At 35.6% G+C, this 4,830-nt stretch overlaps 1 protein-coding gene across 1 annotated transcript in view; it reads left to right on the top strand.

Moving 5' to 3' along the window:
• Positions 1–4,830, top strand: part of LOC103472822 (tenascin) — a gene marked incomplete at its 5' end in the record, with an annotated part of 29,841 nt that overhangs the window by 9,492 nt on the left and 15,519 nt on the right. The window lies entirely within an intron of this gene.

Below are 4,830 nucleotides of genomic sequence, written 5' to 3'. Positions count from 1 at the left end.
TAATATAAAAGGAGAATCAACTTTAAAAAAATAAAATAAATTAACATTTTGAGGACCCTCGATGCCTTTAGTCATTAGTATCTTGACAGGAAGGGCAAAGAGGGAAAGGGGATGATATGCAGAAAATGACAGGAAGTTGGGAATCAAACTTTGCTTAGCTGTTGTACATAAATCTGTCACTTTTTGTCATTTATGCATAATCTATGGTACAAACATGTGGTCATTTCTAGCCTGGTTCTAGTATCCTGGGACTGTGTCAATGTGTCTAACAGTGTTTAAACTATTAGTTGCTGACTGCCCTTTTTTGCTTTCATCACCTCTAAGTTGATCCTAAAATTATCATTCAAGACAGGAGGACAAGAACTCTGAACTCAGAGGTTACATCCAGCGCAATTTAGTCAAAAACAAGAGTAATGAATGACGTGAACTGCCCCAGAGAAAAAAATAAAATAAAATAATGCAGATGTGAGATGCTTGTTGTTATGGAAATATGTAAACACTGTCAAAAACAAGRTGGCTGCCAGAGAGATGACATCACAGCCGAGGCACAGCTGTGACACAGGACAGGACCCACGGATAGAAAGAAGTAGAAAGACAACATTCTTCAACCCGTCGGCGTTTACAGATAAACGTCGAGGAAAAATTCAGCTTCAGTCTGGAAGTTCTCTGCAGACTCATGCAAACAACAGATTAGCTTTTAGCAACATGAGAAGTTGTGTTTACTGCTGTTCTGTGTCCTGGTTACAGCGTTAATCTTCCTTTGTTTTATCTTACTTATCATACCTTAATGCAAACAGCAACAGACTGACGTCACAGACTGACGTTTTTGTTTTATTTTTAAGGTTTTATTGGCTTTAGAGACCTTGATTTGAGAGGGGTCAGACAGGTCATCAGAAARGTCATTAGGCCAGAACATGAACCTGTGGCAGCTGCAACAAGGACTAAGACCTTCACTCATGTTTGTTCTTTACCCCTGTGTCACCACAGCCCTTCATAGGTTTTTTTTGATTGTTCAAAGGTTTTCCTGGGGATGGGACTATTATAGAAACACTAATGTTTCTATAACATTAGTCCCAGATGGCTTTGTTTCTCCAAGTAAATAATYTGGGGAACTTAARGAGCAATGCAATATGCTCCATTTTCTGCATATGTGTTGCACATGTTTCACAGCAGTGGCTGCTTCACACCTGCATATATTTATGTGACAGATTGCTCTAAGTTCATGAATTTACAAGCCAAGAGTAACTGATGCAAGTAGTTTACACCTAATTTTACACCAACCACAAATACAACAGGTGGAAAAACAGCTAAAGAGATGAAGAGGTGGCTCTTTTTGCATTTCATAAATATCTCCTGTCTTTCCAACTGCAGAGTTTCATTCTTGCGCTGTGATTTATACGAATACATGGAACTATAGCTGATCTCCCTCCAAATTTATACACAATACTGGACTGAAATATTGGAGAACTTTTTAGCACMAGAAATTTGCTGATCTAATTTTGAATGCAGTTAAGAATTAGACAAAWATTTGAATTGCAATGATTTTTGATGCGCAAATAGCTTTGTTATAAAAAATTTTTAGACTAAGCCTCTTTGAATCAGTAGTTTTGAAAAAGACATTGATTTGAACTAATAACCTAATAATCACATTACTGAAGAAGACACTAATCAGTTCAATATTTTTTATGCATCACAAAAATATTAAAGTYCCATACATATACAAAATCATTTATCTTTTTCATTTGTCAACATCTGCTCAGTTTTTCACTAAAAGCATAGACACTTTACTGTGTCAAAGTAAGGTAGTGTTGCAGTATCATGACCTTAAAATTAATCAAACCTTTTATATTCCATCAAATGTAATAAACAGGATTACATTTGATTGTTATTTCTGGGACACAAATTGTGAGAAAACCCACTCAAAAGTTAAAGCTGGACTGGAAATTRGTATGTTTTAGGATCAAGAAATAAATATTCTTTAAAAAGTTTCCAATATGAATGTAGAAAAACCAGACACCAGTGCAGCATTATATTTAGTGTATTTGATGTGGTGTTGTTTTATTCACATATTTTTTGAAAATCTAAAATATTTTAAACTACTATTGCTTCCTGGAAGATATTTTGAAGTTGTTCCTCGATGTAGCGCAACAGCCGACTATTTTAAAAAAAGAGAAATGTCTCATCCTCTATGTCTGATCTCAYCTCSTCTTTGGGTGTAACCACCACATTCCCCCTTCAAAATCTTCTCGGAGGCTGTTTYTTAGATAGGCCTTCTGAGCCTGTAATTTGTAACAGCTGTAACTGTTAGCTGTTCTTAAATTTTACTAGTTTGCTCTTTACAGTAACAATGTGTTTTTTGTTGCAAACCCATAGACGGTTCTAGTTCAGTAGTAAGGCACTGCAGAACAATTCAGAAACTTCTGCTCTTTTAGGGTGAAATGTAAACATTTTTCCCATTAATTTGGCATAGATGTATGGAATGACCAATGAATAATAACTTCCAAGCCTTTCAAGTAATCAAAAAATATCTATGCATATATGTAATCATSTGATGAACAGTCATCAGCTTCCTCAGTGGAACAAGGTAATGCCAAAGGAAAGAAATAGTTACAATTTGGTTTTCTGAATAAAATAAAGTTAATTCGAATCAAATTACAGGCTAAATTTAAAGTTTTATGTGGATGAATCACAAAAAGCTAAATTTAGTAAAAACAGATCATGGGTCTTGCAGTAGAAGCAGGTCATTCAGTTTTATTTAACTATAGTTAACTCAGTGCCAGTTTCCACTGGTGGTCACCAGTGGAAAATTTTATAGGAATCCTTTTTATTTTCAAAGACCCTAAAACGACACCAAAAGTGAGAAAACTGTTGGCAGTTTGAGCAGAAGAACATTCAAGCATCATCAATAAGTTTAAATTAAAAATATATCTACCTCTGAGCAAACTATGTCTTACAATCTAGCGTGAACTGCAGTAATGCAAATGCATTCAAACAAAGAAAAAGCCTGNTTGATTTTTTTTTTCTTTGTGTTTTTGATTTTGAGGATCTTGATGTCTGCACAACAGACTCGGATTCTGACTCTTTTCAACTTCACGGTCACCAGCAGTAAACCCAAATTTGTGCTTTGAAGTTTTCCATTCAGCAAGTTCTCACAGATTCCCACACATGTTCTTCACTGAACAGCCAAATATTTTTTGTGCTTCATCATCTGGACTCCTAAATTCCCAAGGACAATAAGTGCGGAGGTGAACATTTCTGAAACTGTCAAACAATCGCAATCTCTTTTATAGAGTCATGTTGTCTTTTGTAGGGGTGATAAACGAGACAAACATCTTGATATTACACCGTATTTTTATACTGCAGTTAAAGATCAGCTTGTGTATTAGATACATTACAATGAGTTGTTGTTCAGCATGGTTTGTTCATAAACATGTGTGATGAATCCATTCCAGAGGGCATTAAAAAAGTGGAAAATTACTACATGTATTTGATAGTGACTGAAACGGAAAAGGCAACTGAACAAAGAAAACACTTCTTAACCTCACTTTTCTAAATTATTTAAATTAAAAACTGTCACCAAGATGAAAGGGAAGCCACTCACTGTTTTAGATTACTGCACAAAGTCTGGACATTTTACCACYACACATCACATGTTATTTCCTTTTGAACATTTTCTTCCCATGCAAACCGTATCATAATGATTGTCACGTATGGTGATTATTTTCAAGGGACCAGTGTTCGATCCAGCAGTGACTTTATCTCCATAAAGTTCTTAAAGTTGGAGATAAAGTTGGTGACTTTATCTCCATAAAGTCACCAAACCTATTTGGACTTAAGATTCCAAATAGGTTTGGAAAAAAACATACACCAGAAAATGGATGGATGGATGACACAAATACAACCTTCTGCTATTAATTGTAACTAAAGTTGAGCCTAAAATTATTCATTCCCCTGGGTAGATTTTGATTTAAAATTATTTCCAATCAACAGACATTTTATTCTATATAAATAGCATAATATAAAAGGAGAATCAACTTTAAAAAAATAAAATAAATTAACATTTTGAGGACCCTCGATGCCTTTAGTCATTAGTATCTTGACAGGAAGGGCAAAGAGGGAAAGGGGATGATATGCAGAAAATGACAGGAAGTTGGGAATCAAACTTTGCTTAGCTGTTGTACATAAATCTGTCACTTTTTGTCATTTATGCATAATCTATGGTACAAGCATGTGGTCATTTCTAGCCTGGTTCTAGTATCCTGGGACTGTGTCAATGTGTCTAACAGTGTTTAAACTATTAGTTGCTGACTGCCCTTTTTTGCTTTCATCACCTCTAAGTTGATCCTAAAATTATCATTCAAGACAGGAGGACAAGAACTCTGAACTCAGAGGTTACATCCAGCGCAATTTAGTCAAAAACAAGAGTAATGAATGACGTGAACTGCCCCAGAGAAAAAAATAAAATAAAATAATGCAGATGTGAGATGCTTGTTGTTATGGAAATATGTAAACACTGTCAAAAACAAGGTGGCTGCCAGAGAGATGACATCACAGCCGAGGCACAGCTGTGACACAGGACAGGACCCACGGATAGAAAGAAGTAGAAAGACAACATTCTTCAACCCGTCGGCGTTTACAGATAAACGTCGAGGAAAAATTCAGCTTCAGTCTGGAAGTTCTCTGCAGACTCATGCAAACAACAGATTAGCTTTTAGCAACATGAGAAGTTGTGTTTACTGCTGTTCTGTGTCCTGGTTACAGCGTTAATCTTCCTTTGTTTTATCTTACTTATCATACCTTAATGCAAACAGCAACAGACTGACGTCACAG

The sequence above is a fragment of the Poecilia reticulata genome, linkage group LG11, assembly GCF_000633615.1.
Source record: "Poecilia reticulata strain Guanapo linkage group LG11, Guppy_female_1.0+MT, whole genome shotgun sequence".
In the NCBI taxonomy this organism is placed as follows: domain Eukaryota; kingdom Metazoa; phylum Chordata; class Actinopteri; order Cyprinodontiformes; family Poeciliidae; genus Poecilia; species Poecilia reticulata.
The sequence above is the reverse complement of the archived record's forward strand: the minus strand, read 5'-3'. Positions and strand labels throughout refer to the sequence as shown.